Genomic DNA, 21,003 nt, shown 5'->3' on the forward strand with positions numbered 1-21,003 from the left:
CTTCAGCTAGTTTGCAAAATGTGACTTAAAAAAAAATGGGGTCAGCCCTGGCTGGCGTAGCTCAGTGGATTAAGCGCGGGCTGCGAACCAAAGTGTCGCAGGTTCAGTTCCCAGTCAGGGTACATGCCTGGGTTGCAGGCCATGACCCCCAGCAACCACACATTGATGTTTCTCTCTTTTTCTCCCTCCCTTCCCTCCCTAAGAATAAATAAATAAAATCTTTAAAAAATGGGTCATTTCCAAAAGCCACAGCCCAATCATGAAGGACAAGGACTAGACCAATAATGTTTTACAGAAGGAAGCAATCTCAATAAGGACACTTCAAAAAAATGTTTGGAACCAGAGGAATCCATGCATCGCTTCTGAGGAACTGTACTCGTTTGGAAGCAAAATTTTTTGTGTGCCATTTAAAATTATAGTCTTGTTACTTTAAATCTTAACACACAGGTAAGAAGAATGACTTATATATTTGCTCTTTATTCCTTTTGCCTAATTGCTCCAAGGGCAAATTTCCTCCCAAATTTTAATTGTAAGCAGAACTTATATAAGTATAGCAGGATTTCGTTTTCAAGGGTGGGGCTACACATAAGGAGGCTTATACGAATTGTTCGCAGTCACACCCTGGAGACGTGAGCTGCTGGAGGGCAGCACTGCTCACCACTACAGCCCACATGCATGAAGCACAGAACAAATGAACTCAGAATGCGTTCAGGAATCACAGGATAGGAAGTTAAAAGGAAGCAAGTTTCAGACCCAATGCAACCAACCATAAGGAGCTTGGGTGCCACTGAGAACTTGCCCTTCGGAATCACATAGAGCTTTCCACAGTTTCGTTCTGGGCTATAAAGACTACTCCTTGAGCCCTGGATTTTTAGCCTGATACACCACTAATGGGTTAAATAAACCCCTCACCCCGTGGGCTCTGATTTCCAAATCAGCACACTGGGAAGCTGAGGAGAAGGGAAGGTAGGAAAAGGGAAGAGGAGAGGGGAGGGCAAGGGTGAAAAGGAGGAAGGTTGGAGAGCCCTGCTGCCTGCTTCTACAATGCCATGATTTGGACATAGAGCAAGTTCGGGCCAATTATAGCCCACAGGCCGAATTCAGTCAATGGCTTAGTTTTGTAAAGTCCATGAACTAAGCCAGCTTTCTACATTTTTAAATCACTGGGAACATTCAGAAGAATAACAGTATTTTGTGACATGTAAAAGTTAAGTAAAATTCAATTCTCCACGTTCATAAATAAAATTGCATTGGAACTCAGCTACACGCACTGGTGTACATAAGTCTGTGGCTGCTCCCGCACTACAGCAGCAGAGTTGAAGAGCTGTGACAGAGACCATATGGGCCGCCGAGCCTGCAATCTCAACTCTCTGGCTTCTGCAGAAAAATGGTGCTGACCTCTGACACAGACAATCAACCACACCATCACTGGGGAAAAGGGAAATATGAGTCTAGTTACGTGGGGGCTGTAGGATGCTAGGAAAATTCACTACTAGAAGAGCAGGTGGTGTGGCTTGGCAGCACCATTATTACCACCTGTCCAAATCTCCCCTCACCTGTGCCCCTTCAGTGGCCAACATTTCAAAGGCACCCGTGGAGAAGGCAGAAGCATTTTGAGAGTGGCCCAACACGTCGTCCCTTCCTCCCCTTGTTCACATTCTATTTTCCAAGCGGTTGTCAGAGGAACACTGAATCCTGCTGTTGTTTTCTCAGGCCCCGGGAGCAGTTGCCGGCAGGGTTGGCACCGGGAAGCGTTCTGCGCTCCTATCTTGGCTCCACAGCTGCCTGTGCCCCGTTCTGTCAGGATGCGCTCCCCACAATGCACTGTTCTTCAATCTCCCTCTCTCCTCTCTCGCTCCTGTCTCCGTCTCTCTCTCTCTCTCTCTCTCTCTCTCTCACACACACACACACACACACACACACACACTACAATTTCACAGAGGGAGAGAAACCCTTCAGCTTCTTGCCAAGTCTAATAGAAAATCTCTTTCATACACAGAGCTGCCTTTGCCATCTGTAAACATGTAGCTGCCCCTCTTGAGCAGCAATAGCATTATTTTTCTGCATGGCCTTCTTTGGCCCACCGTGTGTGTGAGTGTGTGAGTGTGTGAGTGTGAGCACACACATGCATAGGTGTGTATGAAGCAGGTACAGTGGGAATGAAGGAGAGAATGTTAGGAAGAGAGCACATAGGGTAACCAGACAGAAGACATAATGTCGACACTGTGAAGTTCAGATACGGGGTTCCCAAGTCAGTCACCTTGAAGCTGGGGAAGATGGAGTGCGAGAAGAGAGAAGAGTGGGTACTCCTCTCTGTCAACTTACTCATCATCTAAGACAATTTCATGACCAAAAATATCTTTTAAAGAAGGTGCCTAGAAAAAACACTACACGAAAAGAATATAGGATGAGTTAACATGGTGTCCTTGGGTGGGAGGGAGAGGAGGCAGGTTATGAGTGATCTGTTCCTTCTATTTCAACTGCTCTGCATTTCCACATTACCTTTATGATGTTAAGCTATAGACAAGGAACATCACTGTAGAGGAAAACTGACAAGAGAAAAACACAATGAACCCTGACTTAGCCGAAGATGCATGGGCTACCTTCCATGCCTAATTATTATAGGGTTAGTCAAAATATAACACTTTGTAAAAACTCTTCTTAAAATGTGTTCTATAATATTTCTCCCTTTGGCCTCAAGACTATAAACTGATCACAAATGAATCTTCCCTATTGCCTCAAGAATGCTTTATCCTACCCCCCACAAAGTACAATGCATATATACAATTCTAACTAATTGAAACATTGAATGATGAAGATTTTACGCTAAGAGAAATATACAGACTTCAACTAAGAGGGGCAAATGAATATATGCATATGCATATGCCTCCACTTTTTCATTACATCATATTAAAGTGTCGATGATATATTTTTAAAAAACATAAGGCTAAGAAAGGGAGAAAAGATAATACCTAAGCATCTACCAAGCTGGGAAGCAGAAGGTATAAGTGATATTTGACACAGCAGCCCCAGGAATGCGGAACCCTGAGCCAGAAATGGGAAAGCAGCCGGCCAGGACCTCCAAAGAGCTCAAGAGCGAGCACCACAATTTATCTCTGGAGGCAGGGGCAAGCGTAAGGATGAAAATGGGATGAAATTCTTTTTTTTTTATTTCCAAAAAAGACAAATTGATTCTTTATTTTTCACTCTATGTCTTTCATTGTTGTTCAATTACAGTTGTCCCCGTTTCCCCCCATTACTCTGCTCTGCCTTCCCCACCCCCACCTCCCATATTCAATCCTCTCCCCGCCCCCACCCCGGTTGTCTTTGTCCATGCGCCCTTCATACAAGTTTCTTTTTTTTTTTATTTTAATCATTGTTCAAGTACAGTTTTCTCCCCCCTACTCCCATTCCAGCCCACCCACCCAACCCTCCCCACTTCCCCCCCATTACCCCCCACCCCTAGTTTTTGTCCATGTGTCCTCCCAATTCAAAAGAACCTATGCACCCCAATGTTCATAGCAGCACAATTTACAATAGCCAGGTGCTGGAAGCAACCTAGATGCCCATCAGTCAATGAATGGATCAAAAAACTGCGGTACATTTACGCAATGGAATTCTATGCAGCAGGAAGAAAGAAGGAGCTCCTACCCTTTGCAACAGCATGGATGGAACTGGGAAGCATAATGCTAAGCGAAACAAGCCAGGCAGTGAAAGACAAATACCACATGATCTCACCTTTAACAGGAATCTAAACAACAAAACAAAACAAAAAAACTAGCAAAATATAACCAAAGACACTGAAATAGGGGATAGTCTGACAGTGACCAGAGGGGAGAGAAGAGGGAATTTCAGGGGAGAATGGGTAGGGTTTACAGGATGAAATTCTACTGAAGCAGCAAGCAGAGTCCCGGTCTTCCACCTGCCCTGGATGACTGGGTCTGCCTCAAGGCGGCAGCACCCTAGAGGTTTCTCTTCCACAGGGTGAATGAAGTGCCGGCTCTCTGGGCAGGAGCTGTCCGCATGCAGAGTGCTGAAAACCCTGGCAATAAGGGTTCATTTACGTCGTAAATGCTGAGACCCTGGGGCCTTTCCTACCACGTGGTTGTAAAGAGGAAAACAGAAACTCAGGCAAGAGAGAAAAAAGATTCTTCTGTGGAGAGAACTCGCCGGCCTAAGCAAAATGTCTGAAGATACTGGTATCGAGCTGGGGAGGTGGGTGGTCCCAAGAAAATTGACCCAGCCAGATCACCCACAAGTACAGAGCTCCTAACAGCACTTAGGTGATCCTTTGTTGGCAGAAACACACAGCTAAGGGCCACGAGACAACTCAGGAAAGCTTCTAACATAAAAGGCAGAGACCAGAGCAGACAGACAAATAAAAACAACCTGGGTGGCAAAGAACTGTATGAGGATATAAAACCTCTGAAACATCCACTACAGGTATCCTCAGAGATAAACGCAGATATTATTTTCATTAAATAAGAACTTAATCCATAGAATAATGTTCTTTAAAATTAAAAATATGAGAAGATTTTTTTTAAATTCTCATTAGAAGGGTAGCAATACAAGGTTGAGTAGAAGACTTTTATTTCCCCCAGAATTAAAGCTAAAAGAAAGAGTTGTAAAATAGAAAAAAGCAAGAAAATTATAAAACATTCAACACCATCAAATGATCAATTTTTAGAGAGAAAGAAATTGAGAGAAAGAACAGACACACACCTAAAAATGAAGAAAATTTCTAGAAGTTGAAAGCATAGTTCCTCAGACAAAACAGATAAAAATAAACCCACATCAAGGTACACTGCCTTAAAATGTGAAAGACAGAGCAAAGACAAGATCCCACCAGTTTCCAAAAGCCAAAAAAAAAACCCAAAACCATTATTTACAAAGAATCAGAATTTGTCTTCTCCAGTAACCCCTGGAGCTTACACCTCTTTGTCCCACATCCCTGTGTCCCACTGCTGCCCCTGAATTCTGACCACATACCCTTGGTGGAGAGGCATTTATATCCCTGAGTAGCTACAGTCGAGTGGCTCTTGCTGGGGCTACAGGAGGTAACCTACTGCTTTTTGTTAAATGTCAGTGTGATTAGATTAACTGAGGTCAGGGCTGTTGCCTTTATCTCCGGGTTCTCAGGGGAAGATCTCCTCATGGATTGAAGAGCTTGGACCCTTAACTACAATGTGCATGATTCTGGACAAGTTACTTAACCTCTCAACTGTAAAAGGAAATATAGTATGAAGGCTGTCTTGAGTCTGAAATAAAATAATAAACATAAAGTTTTAAAGTTCCTAGCATGCAGGAAGTGCTGAATAAAATAATCTAGTCACTGCCCCCTTGAGGCCACACCATATGGAGAAACCCTAAGACAACCCCAGCCCTAGTCAGCAGATAAACGCAAGGCTCGGGTCACACTGTTAAGACCTTTGCCAAGTGGCTGCTTGCCTTCAGGTCACACACTGTCACCTGACTCTACCAACTTCCAGCCCTGAATAGCAAGTGTTTCAAATGCTATTTCTGTTCTGCCCTTCAGAAGAAGGTCAAGGAGCAGAGATTTTTCCCTGAAATACAGAAAATAAAAACATCCCAGTATTCAGTAGAGGAAGAGTTCAAGATCAGCCAGAAGCATAATTATTCAACTGGAAATTGAGAAGTCCCTTGCTCTGTGACTCCGGTCTGTCAGACACACGGCCCCTATTCTCTACAATCTTAGTTCTGAGTTGTCCAGGTCTCATTCCAGACTCCCAAAGCCACATGAAGTGATTAGGCCAATATCTCTTTTGAAGTGGCAACTGCTCAAGTTAAAGGTGGTACAATCAGCTTCAGGTGGCAGGGGGTCCTCACCTGGGCTATGGGGGAGGTGCTCTGCTCTCAGCTACTCACAGTTCAGAAGCTCAACTTGGGGGGACAGGGGAGCATGGGCTCAGAAATGGGAGGAAAACTGTTGCTTTAATTCTTATCTCCCTGGCAGAGGGGAGGTTATAACAAAACTGATTTTTGAGCAGTGAACTAGAAATTGGCTAATACCGTCTATTATTTAGTTGTGTTTCCCCAGGCAAACATACATCTCTGACTCTCCTCTGTGAAGAGGGTTGGGATTAGAGGGTCTGCAAGACCACTCTGCACATCAGGGTTCTGACCCGACCTCCAAAGCACTTCTCTGTAAACATCTGGACCTCGTAAGTATTCATGAACAAGGAAGGGAAACAGATTAGCTGTTGTTACAGGATAATGGAAACTTCCTATCTTCTTCAACTTTTTGCATTGATGCCAAAGATTAAGTAGCAAACAACAGTTGTCAAGAGCCTTCTCATTTAAAGTCCTATTCTAGAAGTTCCATGCGATATCTACAAAGGACATAGTCAAACTCCAATTTTGCCAATGTAGACTATTATGCACCTCCAACCTTTATGAGAAAAGACTAAAATTTCATTGGGAACTTAAAGAAAGGACTTCTTTAAAAGGACTGTGTGCTGGCTCTGGCTGGGTAGCTAAGTTGCTTGGAGCAACTGACACCAAAGAGGCAGTGGATTCAATTCCCAGTCAGGGCACGTACCTAGGTTGTGAGTTCGATCCCCAGTTGGGCTGCACAGAGGAGGCAACCTATCCATGCTTCTCGCTCACATCAGTGTTTCTCTCTCTCTCTCTGTATATTCCTGTACATGTTCTATTTGTATATATTAAATATGTACTTTATTTATAACAATAAATGAGTTATTTTAAAGTTAATATGTATAATTTTCATCACATATAATAAAGCTATAAGAAATACACAGCAAAAAATAACTAGACAAAAATATTAACAGTTGTTAACTCTTGAAGTTGGAGTTATGAGTGACTTCTTTCTTCATAGTTTTCTCTAAATGCCATTTTTTCTATAGTGGGACAATAAAAACATTGTAAAGGTTGAGTTAAATAACAGTCCACAGGTTTTAAATGAAAATAATTTTCCAGGATATTAAAATGTTCATGTCCCATAAAATGAAGTAAGTTTCCAAAAAATCTGTGTTTTTAAATGAGACAGATATTTTTAAATGCAGACTGCTATGATATTGCAATTTATATTGATATTCCATGAATGCTAGCTTCACTGCTAATCAGAATATTAAGTTAAATAGCATGGGCCACTCCCTGAGTAAATTTTACGAGTAAGGGTTACTGGGGCGGGGGGGAACATGAAGTCCTATATGTCCTGGTGACCTGAGTTATTGCCACTGAGGAGGAGGCATCAGTGTCATTTAATCAATACAGTGTTTTTTCCTAAATCTTTGGGAAATCTCCTAGGAAGCCTTTAAGAGATGGATTCCTTATTGCTGCTGATCTATGTTCCAATTAAATGTTTAGCATTGCCCCCACAGGACTGCCCAGTCTCCTGACTGCCCACATGGACAAGGTGCTTGTGCAGGAAGGCAGCCACAGCCAGACGGCCGACTGAACTCTGTGATGTGAAACGACGGCCCTGCTCTGGCAATCCTGAAACTCTGCTCTGACATCAGTACAAAGCTCTGAACCCCCCCATAGTCTCCCTGTGCCTATGCATGCTATTTTCTGGAGAAAAAGATAATGCAGGAAAATTCCACAAATCAGCTCCCCTGCCACACTCTCCACTCTGTCCCCTTAATGACGGCCAAATTCCTCAGACACCTGAGGTTGCCCACACAGTGTGCTGGGGGATGCGTTTTACAAAGCACACACCAATCATCCCAGGGGATGTGACCAGCAATAACTCCAGAAGAAAAATCAAGCATTATTGCCCCAAAGTAGACAAATTGAGAAGGTGAGGCTTAAAGAACTTCAGCAACTTGCCACAGCAACTGTGGCCTTTGGGGCTGCTAAGCTGGGGTGGCCCAACAATGAAGCAAAACAATGTGAAAGTGATATTAAGAAGGCATCAAAAGCAGGTAAGTAAATGAAATAATGAATTTTTAAATTTATGTCCCTTTTTAGCCCTTTCTCTTTTGCAATTTTCTTGCACTGAGACCCTACAAACACATTCGTACCCACAATTTCACCTTCACTGCTTTAGGGACTGTGTCTGGAAAACCAAAAGCACTGCAGCTGACCCTGCCCTCCCCACTCTTCCCTTTGCTTTCTCAACGCCCAGATATCCTTTTATATCTGACCTACAAGGATATTTTGCTGCCCCCAAGATTTTACAGCTTTCTACTCAGCCAATTACTCCCAACTGAAAAATGACAGCTCCTCATATTTGGAGATATGTGGTAATCAAGCAAATAAATGCTCCTTTTGCTAATGACATGTTTTTTCAATATGTCCAAATGAGAGGCTCATTGGAAATTATTCATTTTTTCTAAGTTGCAAAGGAAAATGAAAGACAAATTATGACTGTATAAGCACGTGTTTGCACAGATCCTATTCTGTTGAATTAATTTGTCATCCACAGAGCTATTGACAGCTAGCTCTTTCCTCCAGCCTTTTCACTTACCAGGTGGAAATGATTAACGATTTAATTTCTTTGAGGGGCTACTTACAATAGGTTGGAGATGACACTTGAAATGCAGAGCTCATAGTGTCCACCAGAAAGAATAAGAGAACAATGGCTTCCATAAGTGTTCCACAAAGGGAAGAGAAAATGGAGGTCAGATATGAAAGGAATTTAGGCCAACAATCCGGTTTTTCAGGGGAGAAAACTGAGGCCCTGAGAGGTGAAGGGGGTTGAGCAAAATCAGTTTGTCTGTAGCAAAACTGAAACTAAGAGCTTGATGTTACAACATCTTCAGCCCCTGCCAACTGTATCAGTGGTCACCGAAAGCAAATTCAAGAAACGCAGCCTCAGAGAAGAGCACTCAGGACAAAGAACCAATGTCCCACTCACATGCAGCCCAGCACACTCACAGCCGAATAGGCACAGTTAGTTCATCCCCCTCGGGGTGGCCAGTGGCAGCCAGAAAGCAGGAGATGCAAGGCTCAGGGGCTGCAGAGGGGAGTCACTCTCCCTCACTCCCACCTTCTGCCACCCACCACTCTCATTTACACTTCTCTTTGTTTTACATTTCCATGATCCTCTGGTGGGCAGAACGGATGTGAGTTTCATCCCATAGGAAGGAAACTGATTCCGGGACAAAGTATTTTGTGCAATGTCACGCAGTTTATAAATGATCAAGATAAGAAACCAAGTCTTCTAAATATGATGGAACAAATTTTTGTTATTAAAATTCCCCACAGCTCTCTAAGGTTGGTGGGGACCTAGAGGATTCTGAAAGAAGCAGGGTACAGCCAAGCTGCTCACCAGAAAGGGCTAAAAGATTAAGAGGTCTGGAGGATAGTTCCGAAGTGGGAAGAAAGGAATACAGGTGTGGTGGGGCAGAGAGCGAGGGAGGGGTGACCAAAGAGAAGCACTAGGAAAAAAGAAAACATCCAAAGGGATCTGAGATAGTTGCTCCAGGGTGTGCAATGTACTCTCTCTCTTCCTTCTTGTCTTCAAAGTCGTCATGAAAATCTAGACTACCTACAGAGGCTTCGGTATGAGTCCAGGCGTGTACAGAGGAGCTGAGCCCATGTAAGCCCAGTGAGGAGTAGCAGCAGACTGCACACAAGCACAGTCCCCATCTAGGCATCTTCATGGGAAAGCAATGACCTTGTGCTGTGCATTGCATAAGAAAGATGAAAGTGTGGAATTAGATTATATTTATTAAGTGTGGCTGAGGCAAAAAGAGGGAGATGAAGGAGGAAATCACCCAATCCTGCACAATCTCAGAATATATGGTGAGCAATTTTTGCTTCTAGCACACCGTTCTTAGTCTAGCCAGTCCAGACCAGTCATTCAGAAAGCCATCGTTTCTGTCACAATGCCCAGAAGACAGTCACACATGTAAATGTTCTCCGATTGTCTTCTCAAGGGAGATGTCTGATTCAGAAAGGAGAATGCAAAGAGTAAAACTGGAGAGTTTTCATTTTTGCTTAGTTTGTTAACACCATGCAAATATAGGCAAATCAGAGGTTTCCTTATAACACTATGAAAAATCATGACATCACCTTAGTTCTGTCCTTCCTTCTTTGCCAAAAATACAATTTATGAAAAAACAGAATTCATATTGGCCACATGTTCACTAAAGTTCAAATGCTTGGAATACTGTGTTTTAAAATCATATTTGCTAAGATAGCATTTTCTTAGTAGAGATATGACTCTTGGCCTGGGCAGAGTAGTAACTGCTGGTTGTAGGCAAAGAGAGACAAGGGCAAGGAGGAACGTGGAGGCAGTCAGGGAATAAGAATAGACTAAGAAAACTGATCTCCCCCGGTAGCAGCAGGACCCAGTGCATCCTCACTGTATTTGGAAGAAGGCATCTCCTGGGGCGCTCTACTCACCCTCCCTGTTCTCCTTAGGCCCTCCCCACTCCCATTCAAAATGTATCAAATAAAAGGCGAGGGTGGGGTGGAAGGAAGATAATGGCATTTGGAGTCAAATGATCTGACTATGAGTCCCAAATTCCGCCTGTGATTAGTTGCGTGATTCTAAAGAGAAAACTGTATCTCTTTTGGCTTCTCTTCCTCCCATGTATAAGACAAGGTTATGACTATTGTCAGTGAAATAATGCAACTTCCCTGTGCGTTTCTATGAATACTCATTAACATTAAAGAACAAAAAAAAATCAAATGAAGTCTGAAACGTGAGACCTAAAACTGTACAACTCCTAAAAGAAAACAGAGGAAAAGTTTCATGACATTAGGCTTGACAATGATTTCCTGGATAGGACACCAAAAGCACAAGCAACAAAAGCAAAATTAAAGAAGTGGGACTTCATCATACTAAAAACTTCCACACAGAAAAGTAAATAATCAAGAGAAAGAAAAGGCAACCTTCAGAATGAGAGCAAATATTTGCAAACCATACACCTGATTAGGGATGAATGCCCTCAATATACAGGGTCCGGCAGAAGTAACGCCTGCTTGAGTGCGGTTGGTAAGGTAATAATATGGGTGTCATAATCTATAGTTTTCATTTAAAAATTTCCCCTAAAATGTCATGGTGTGTTTGAGTGTGATATTGTTATGTTACAGAATTACATGCTTATGATTTTATAATAAAAGAGTTTGTAATAAAAAAATGGGCATTATTTGGGCTGGACCCTGTATAAGGAATTTCTACAACTCAATAGCAAAAAACAAAACAAACAAAAACCCAAATAACCCAATTTAAAAATGGGCAAAGGATTTGAAGAAACTTCTCAATACAAAATTTTGACTTTAAATTGCTCAACTAAATGTGTCAGAGCCACACGGCTTCCCTCTGGCCCATGTCTTCCATCGCCAGCCCTGAAAGCACACATTCGTCTCTCTTCTGAGCCAGGCTACTCCGCCCATCGGCCTGACTGCAGTGCAGCCAGTCTGGGGCGGCCAGAGCAGAGGCACGTGACGGGATGAGTCAGGAATCCAGGGAGATCCCCTGAATTCTCCCCACAGAATCTCAGCAGGCTGTCAGAGGTATGAGAGGACATACATGCCTCCCCCAAAATAAGTTTCACTACTTATCAGGGGGTTCCACTCCAAAGGTGACCTGGAGAAGACTGCTATGAAACAGAAGGCAAGCTATGAGAAGCGTGCATTTACCGTGACTGGTGCGCATGAATCTACCAAAGCCATGCAGGCAGATGTGATGATAGCCTGTCAATAAGCCATCACAGGGGTGGGCAAACCATGGCCCACGGCTGAAACGTGACCCACTGCCTGTGTTTAAAGGCCCGTGAACCAAGACCGATTTTTGTATTTTTAAATGACTAAAAATATTCAAAGAATTACATTTCATGACATTTTAAAATTTTATGAAATTATGTGAAAATTATATAAAATTCAAATGTAGCATCCATAAATAAAGTTTTACTGGAACACAGCCATGTGCAATTACTCACACAGTGTCTGTGGCTGCTTTCCCACTACAACAGCAGAGAGGAGTATTTGCAACAGAGGCCACATGGCCAGCAAAACCTAAAATATTTGTGATCTGGCCCATCACAGAAAATGTTTGTTGACCCCTAATTGCTGCTCGAAGGCTACAGATTCATCTGTCCGCCAAGGTGTGGGTCAGCACTGAACTCCCTGTCATTCCAGGGTGACTCACGTCTTAAGCTATGAGCCTGCTGCCTTCATTCTTGCCTCTTTTTAAAAAACATTTTTATGACCCTCTTCCTGCCATCTCCCTGTTAAAAAGCCTTCTATGGACTTTTATAATCAGAAGGAAAATATTTTGATACACCAAAGGTCCTCCAACATTTACAGACCAATATCCGAAACAGTTGTAATATGTATACAAGGCCTGTCGAATCAAGCCCCAGCCTCCCGAAACAAGGCCCCTGCTGCCAAGCTCCCCGCCCCGCCTCAGTGTCCTGCAACATCATCCACCTAACAGCTCTCTTACTGTCCTCGAAGTTCAGCCCGGAGCACCACTCCCCTTGCCCACAAATCCTCAATTAGAAGACTACGTGCTGTTCATCCACTGTTCCCCCAAAGCAGGCACCTTTCATAAACTTCTGCAGCAAGCTGCACCATACTACCCTAAAATGATTTACCTGTATGTCGAGCCTGCCCCACCACATCCATCAGCAGGTGAGCCACACAAACCACATCTTCATCATCTTTGTGACTCCAGCACTCAGCATGCAGAAGGAATACAATCGGTCTGTGTAATTTAATAGTAATAACAGCTTTGATTCACTTTATTGTCCTTTTGTTTCAGTAGTTTAGAGCATAATTCTTAAAAATAATAAATCACTAGTTGCCCTGACTCATGTGACTCTGTGGGTTGGGCATTGTCTAACAAACCAAAAGGATGTCGGTTCAAATCCTGGTCAGGGCACATGCCTGGGTTACTGGCCATGTCCCCCTGACTGGGGGGCATGTGAGGGACAACTGATCGATGTTTCTCTGGCACATCGATGGTTCTCTCCCTTTCTTTCTCTCTCCCGGCCCCTCTCTCTAAAAAATAAGTAAATAAATAAAATCTTTAAAAACAAATAAAAGTATATTTTGCTTGTCCATTTGTTCTGTTGATTAGGTTCCTGTTAAAGGTGAGATCATATGGTATTTGTCTTTCACCACCTGGCTTATTTCACTTAGCATAATACTTTCTAGTGACCAGAGGGGAGAGGGGAGGGAATTTCAGGGGGAAAAGTGAAGGGTTTGCAGGAACAAGTATGGGGGACACATGGATGGAAACAAGGCGGGTGGAAGCAGGAGGGAGGTGGGGAGGGCTGGGGGTGTGGGCTGGTATGGAAGTAAAAGGCAGAAAACTGTATTCAAACAACAATTAAAATAAAAATAATAAATAAATAAATAAATAAAATATAAAAAATCACCAGACATAAGAAGTGCCTACAGATTCATCCTAACTAGCTCTGTGACCTTAGATAAGCCTTAACTTTTCTTGTATACAGATGCAAATTCCTCATGTACAGAAGATAAGCATGTGACCTAACTAGTGACTTTACCTGCTTCACAGAGAGGGGGAAATCAATCATAAAAAGAGCAACCAGCATGAAGAGCATACAGTCACATTTCTAAAAGGTACTTGTTTAAAAAGTGCTTTCAGAATCAAGTGCTTTACACTGGCAAAAGAAAAAATGAGGCCCAAATACATAATGTCAGAGCAAGTGACAAGGTGTGACCTCTGAGGCTAGGTCATAAAAGACACCGTGGTTGGCGCCTTGCTCTCATAAATCATTCATTCCGAGGGAAGTCAGCCACCACGTTGGGAGGATACTCACAGCCCTCTGGAAAGGTCCACAGGGCAAGAGCAGAACTGTCCCGCCAAGGGGCAGCACCAACCCCCCAGCTGTGGGTCCTCCGGCCCGTGCAGCCTCACGTGACTGAAGCCCTGACAACGTCTTGACTAGAACCTCAGGAGAGTCCCTGAGGCAGAACAACCCAGCCAAACTGCTCCTGAATTTCTGACATACAGAATCCGTATGCATAATAAATGTTTATTGCTATTTAAATCAGCTGGTTTTGAGGAAATTTATTATACAGCAATAAGTAATATAGTTTCCATTGTGGGCAATGGTTTCTCCAAGGTACGTGCACCTTCTTTCTCCTCCTGAACTCCAGGCTCCTCTCCCTAAAATGTAGTCATAAATCCACTTCCCAGTAGTTCCCTAAAGTCACTGTTGGAGACATTAATCAAATCAGAGAAGTTACTGCAATAATCTGACTGCTCCATTGCCTTCACCCAGCTGCCCCTGAACTTTTTCATCTTGTCCCAAGCAATTTCCTCCCAGCACACTCATGTCTGAAGCCTGAGATAAGGCTGATGAGGCGGTGTGAGTGTCACAGTCTGATCTGCCCTCTGAGGAACACATAATAAGATCTGAGATGCATCTCGCTGAAATATTGGATCCTGAAATGATAGGATCGTGACACTTAAATATATTCTTGTTTATTCAGTCCAGATCTCATGTGCCTCTCGTTTAAATGCTGCTGTCCTTTATGATGTATCAACCTTATTACTGACAAACCAAAACCAGAGAAAGTGGATGTTAACAATAAACATACCGTACTTAGTGTTCTTTTAAAAATGTATGTATGAATCACGGCCCTTTCTTTTTCCAAGGCAAATAAATTTTGAAACCTCCAGTTTCCCAAAGACTGGCCCATTTGTGCAACTCCTCAGTGGAGTCAGAGTAGTATTTTGGCAATTCCCCATGAGTGAAATTATATGCAACATGATCTATGTATTGTATCAGTCATCTGACAAAAGTGAGAGGAAGGAAGGCGGGCAGGCAGGAAGGGGAAGAGAAGAGAGGTAGGGAAGGGAGAGGAGGAGGAAAAAGGAAGCCACTTCTCGAACGAAGGCACTTCTCTAATAGTGTAGCTGCTGAATTTATAAAAATAAGTGGTGGAAAAATAAAAGCCATTTTCCTGGTTTCTTTTCCATTAAAAAAGCGGGGAGCTCCTCACATAGCCTCTGTTCTGCAGGACAATAGGCAGGACGGAAATTTTCAAAGGAGAAAAAAATATCTTTGCCCTTATTTGAAATGCAGTGTGTGTACATGAAGAAACTGAGATCTTCTAATGGTCCAGATACAGCGTAATTGATTAAGCAAAGGCACGGGGAGGGTGAAATGAGTAACCCGATTCGTTAAAGGAACTGGCCCAGGCTCAGAGGAAGGCAGAAAGATTAATTGCAGAGTGACAGGCAGGTATCAGTACCATATCAAAGGTCTGTTAATGGGATGGTGGAATGAGAATTGGGCTTCGAGCTGGTTTAGCTGAAGACAGTCAGATCCTGTTCTAGTAAGACTCCAATCCCCACCGGATGGAAGTAAGTGACTGCACTGCATAAATCATGACCACAATTTACGGCACACTTTCTGGCAAAGATCTCAGGCAGCCCCTACGGGAATGACAAAACTGTGATTCCACATTAATTGATACAAAGGGTGTTGTTTTCCAGATGACCTCACACCTAATTGAATGAGGCAGACACAGTTATCACACTTGATCACATTTACTGCATGCATTATTGTCATTTAGCATTTATCACCCTTAACCAATAGTGTATAATGGGGAAGGGGCTGGCTCTGAATTCTGATAGACCCAAACCCTATGAAAAAATAGCTCTATGAGTTTATCCACTTTAAAATCGCGACAAAGAACAGGACCTACTGCAAAAGGCTGCTGTGATGCATGAGAAATATAGTATCTGGCATACAGTAGACACCGGTATGTACCATTATTACTTGCATTTTCTGAGAGCACTATGTGTTGGGAGCACCATGTGTTGGCTTATTAGGTAGACTCTGCCCCTTAAGCAAATTCAGCTAATATTCATCCAGCTCTTTTGTGCACGATGCCTCCACATGTGCTTTCCATTCCAGACAGCACTCCAGTGAAGGGAGCATTACTAGTCCTCCTTAAGAGCCGAAAAAAACAACGCAAGGTAGAACAGAATAATTTGCCTTTCCTCACTTGGCTATGGAGTTGTCAAGTGTTTGATTTAAGGTCTTCTGACTCCACAACAGGGACAACTGTACTGCTCACACCGTGTTATGACCTTACACAAATGTGAATTTTATGGCCCCTGGAAGGGTCTGTCCACTGGTGTCCTGATAACCCAGCTCTCCAGAAAACAAGCCCCAGTTTGTCACATTTGCCAATTTCTGTGGTGAAAATACTCCCATTAGCAATTTCAAGCTACCAGCACCCAGCTTGGAAAATTCATGTAACCATTTGCTCTTACCAGCCATTATAAGCCAGCTCTAGCCCACAATGACCCTGTAAAACTCATAGAAACAGAGTAGAAAACTGGTTTCCAGGGGGGGAGGGGAGGTGAGGGGAGGTTGGTAAAAGGGGACAACCTTTTAGTTCTAAGATGAATAATGCCTAATGTACAACATGGTGACTATATTGATAACACTATATTGTATAACTGAAAAACTTGCTAAGAGAGAACTTAAAAGTTCTCACCAAAAAAGGGGGAAAGCATAAACACATGCATGAGGTGATGAATGTGTTAACTGACTTGATAGGGGAGATCCTTTCACAAAGTACATGGGTGCCAAATCACCACATGTACACTTTAAATATCTTATCATTTTATTTGTCAACTATACCTCAATGAATCTGAAAAAATAAGGTGAGATAACGTAAAAAGGCATGCACAAAAGGAGATATATCTCCTTTTATATATGCATATTATGTATCTCATTTTCTGTATTATATGTATCTCCTTTTAGATATATTACTATATATACATGAGATATATATGGCATATACCTATATATAGATACAGCTACAGATATAGATGTAGATACAGATATACACACAATACACACACACAGCACATTCCCTGCCTAGTTAGCACTAAAATTCAAACTTCAGGCCAGTGATTCTCAACTTGACTGCACCTTATAATCACTTGGTGAACTTTTAAAAAAATCTCTGTGGCCTAGGCTGCACCTTGGACTGGAGCAGAGGAGACTCTGTTACCCATATTTCAAGGGACCACAACTGATGGAGTTAAGGCTTCATCTTATGCCTCTCCCTGCCTATTGTCGGCTATGTTATTTCACTCTCAGCCTCCCTGACTGTTTCAGGTCTCGTGCAGGCAACCTTGGAGCCACCCTGGAGAGGCAGAAGCCCGCTGGAGGGGCCAGACCCTCACCAGGGCCAAGCCAGACTGTTAAGTGAGAGCCAGAATACAGCGGGAGCAAGGTAGGGTGCCAAGAGCCGTGGCTCCGAAACAAGCCGGGCAGCTGAGAAGAAGAGAGAAGTGTAATTCCAGACACAAGGAGGGGGACTAAGGAGCTGCAGAGACACAGAAGCTAAGTAATGGGTGATCAGATGGAAGCCGTCAGGGCTCAGGATGAGAGTCGCATGCACAGGGGTGCAACCCTCTGCCCAGCCACTCAGAGTACACTCGTGGGCAGGTTACTGAAGTTCTCTCTGCCTCAGTTTCCTCTCCTATAAATGGAAGGAATGGTATCTTCATGTAAAGGATTATAATGATATAAGAGGAACTACCATATAGTAGCATTCAATAATATTAAGTTTTAAAAAATCAGTCGTTTTACTGCTAAGAAAGCCAACTCTGCCTCGACCAGAAAAGACTATTCATATTTTACTTCATCCTATTTTTTGAGCTCTGGTTCACAGGTTTGAGCTAATCACCTTCCTCAGTAGATGGCACACTGTTATCATTCATTCAGCCATGGCTCTCTCTTTAAGTGGTTTTCCACTTTATTTCCTGCTCTAATCCCGTTCTCTTCTCCTTGTAAATTCCTTCAGTCCAGTTTGGGTATACATACATCCAATCTACACATATGTTTATTCAATTCCCTTTATACCTATGGAAAATACGAAGCATATGAAGTTAGACTATATCGGGGCCCAACCTAAAAAGAAAAGACCACCTCATTTAACTTCATTACCTCTTTTTTAAAAATTTTTATTTATTCATTTTTAGAGAGGGGGAAGGGAGGAAGAAAGGGAGAGAAACATGGATCAGTGGGAATTGAACGTGCAATCTTCCGGTTCGCAGGCCAGCGCTCAATCCACTGAGCCATGCCAGCCTAATTACCTCTTTTAAGACCTCGTCTCCAAATACAGTTACATTCCAAGGTACTGGGGGTTAGAGCTTCACCACATGAATTTTAGGGGAACACAACCCAGTCCACAAATGCTGTGTTATTGTGGTAGACCACTGCAGCCCTGGCACCCCACGGACCACACACCTCCTTGGTCCATGCTCTCAGCAATTGTCTCTCACTGACTCTGGGCTTGGCACATAACTTGCTATGACTATTGGAACATTAGCAAACATGACCCAGCTAACACCTATGACTGCTTGTGCACTGGGCTTGCCCTTTCTTGCTGCTGGCAACTCTTCTGCTACCACGTGAGAAAGCCCAAGGTAGGCTACTGGTTGTTACAGACATGAGGCCCTCCCAGACCGAAGGGGCCAACATCAGTGGCTAGACGGGCAGGTGAAGCCATCTTCCACAACACAGGGGCAGCTGTTCTAATGGACAACAGACTGCAGGGGAATGAGAGTGCCCAAGAGAGACCAGCAGAATTGTCCTGCTCATCCCAACCCAAACTGGTGACTCACAGCCTCATGAGCTACTAAACAGTTGTTATAAAGCTAGTAAGTTTGGGATGGTTTGTTAGCAGCAAAAGATAATGATAAAGTTATGGATCTCATTCTGCTTCTTCCTTGTTCTCATTTGACGTTATGTACTTGAGATGTTGCTATTTGCAGATCTGCTTCGCTCCTTCTGGCTGCAGCACGGCATTCTGTCACCCGCACATGTCCCGTTTGACACAGCCATTCTTCCAGGGATGAACAGTTGCACTGCCACCAGGTTTGCTTTGTTTTGTTTTTTTTTTCTCCACACACATTCTCACAGACATCTCATTATCTGAGAGTGTCTCTGGATACAATGCTGAAAAATGGCAGTGCTGGGTTGCAGGGCATCTGAATACCTAATTGCACTAACTATTGTTGTATTGGTCTTCAGAAGAGCTGCAGCAATTTACACTCCTTCCAGAACTGAAGGAGTGTCAGCCCTTTTATGTTTCTTATTGGAGCAGGCATTGTTCCCTGATGGTGGCTAGTTTTCGGCCTGCAAGAAAAAGTAGGTACAAGTCCCTTGCTGGAACAGAAAGGAGTGGTCCAGAAATCAAAGCCCAGCTCCTGAAGTAGCAGATCTAATGCTCCTTCCCTCTGTCGTTCTTCTTCACTAGCCTCACCTGGAATTGACAGACTGTTGGTTTTTTTTTTGTTATTCACCTGAGATATTACCAAATTCAGTTTTCTATTCTCTAGTCTTAAATTGAAATTTTATTATTTCTAGTATTTTCATTTCTCCATCATAAAAAAATATAAAAGGTCATCAGAATTTATTTGTAGCAGACGACTTTGTTTAAAACAATTTGTGATTGAAATCATGTGAAGATTTAAAACAACACTTTTGGTAATACTAGAAAACAATTGTTATATTGCTAAGAGGTAAATATCAGAATACAAAGTATATGAAAAACAAGTATAATGTTAAGAGAAAAATATCAGAATGCATAATATTATGCAATGCATGACCACAGCTATAATGACTGGAACATTTGCTCTGAGGCTATCTGCCAATACCAACTGCTTAGACCCTGGTCCTGAAGCTTTGTAGAGCAAGAGGGCAGAAGCCTAGGCCCAAAGCCTGCCCACAGGTGGGATTATTCCAGGATTTCTTTCACTCAGTAAGCATGACCACTAAGGAGAGGGGCAAACCAAAACAAAACCCACCTGCTATCCTACAACGCCACAGCCATGCACAGCCTGGGATTGACCAGGAAACCTGAAGCTTCTAAGGCACTTGGCAGGAAGGCACACTCACCCTTGACCTTGGAGAATCTGAACAAATAATTTCCAGGCACAACGCCCACCAAGTTGTCAAAGATAACCAGGCACACAGAGACAAACTTGACAAACCCTACTTCAGCCCTCAAGGCCAACAGTCACAAATGACCCGAGTGTTATGTATCTTTTATGTGACAAAAGGGTCACTTTGCCTTTGTGATCTTCTTTCCAAAAACCATAACCCAAGTCGAATCATGAGAAAAAAATTTTTTTAAACAACAACTTCAGTAGAAAGGCACCCTACAAAATACCTCACCAGCACTCCTCCAAACTATCAAGGTCATCAAAAACAAGGAAAAGTTTAAAAAACTGTCACAGCTGAGAAGAGGCTAGGGAGACATACAACTAAATGTAGTAAGATATCATGAATGAGACCCTAGAGCAGAAAAAGGACATTAGATTAAAAATAAAAAAGTAAGAAAATCGGGATAAACTATGGACTTTATTTAATAATAAAATATCAACATTCATTCATTCATTGTAACAAATATCACAATTAATGAGTAGTTTAGGGATTCATGTAAGGGTAGTCAAATCATACAGAGAAGGTAAAAAATATATAGTGATTATCCAAAGGGAAGGGAGGAGGCTGTGATCCTGTGAGCCACATCAGTATTCTCTGGGGTGCATATAATGTTGTATTTCCTAACCTGAATGAGAGATTATTGGTTATTACAACAGATGTTGGTTTAGTAATATTCATTAAGCTTTTTTATGTTTAAAAGACTTTATGTGTTCATTCAGAGAGAGAGAAAGGGAGGGAGAAAGAGGGGGAGAGAAACATCCATGTGTGAGACAAACATCAGTCCGTTGCCTCTAGCACACCCCCACCCAGGCACCTGGCTCCAACCCAGGCATGTGCCCTGACAAGGAATCAAACCAGCGACCTTTCAGCTCACAGGCTGGCACTCAATCCACTGAGCCACACCAGCCAGAGCTCATTAAGCTTCACTACTATGTGTTAAGCTATACATATTTGTTTGTGTACTTTAATTACCATAAAATTTTTTAATTGGAATGAAAACACACTTAAATAACAAAGGAGATTTTCTCTGAGTCATGAGATTATGCATATTTTTGCTTTTTCCTACATTTAAAAATATTTTCTAGTTTTTCTGCAATGCACATGAATGCTATTT

General features: G+C 42.7%; 1 long non-coding RNA gene across 1 annotated transcript in view; it reads left to right on the top strand.

Annotated features, from left to right (window-relative positions):
• LOC118497731 overlaps window positions 1-20,610 on the top strand; it is a 34,430-nt gene extending 13,820 nt beyond the window's left edge. The window contains exons 2-6 of the long non-coding RNA XR_004900262.1: window positions 951-966; window positions 1,178-1,187; window positions 1,456-1,459; window positions 2,299-2,303; window positions 19,922-20,610. This is a non-coding gene — a long non-coding RNA (uncharacterized LOC118497731). The remainder of the gene's footprint in view (window positions 1-950; window positions 967-1,177; window positions 1,188-1,455; window positions 1,460-2,298; window positions 2,304-19,921) is intronic.
• The last annotated feature ends 393 nt before the right edge of the window (window positions 20,611-21,003 follow it).

Source organism: Phyllostomus discolor, chromosome 12, assembly GCF_004126475.2.
Source record: "Phyllostomus discolor isolate MPI-MPIP mPhyDis1 chromosome 12, mPhyDis1.pri.v3, whole genome shotgun sequence".
NCBI classification, from domain to species: Eukaryota; Metazoa; Chordata; class Mammalia; order Chiroptera; family Phyllostomidae; genus Phyllostomus; species Phyllostomus discolor.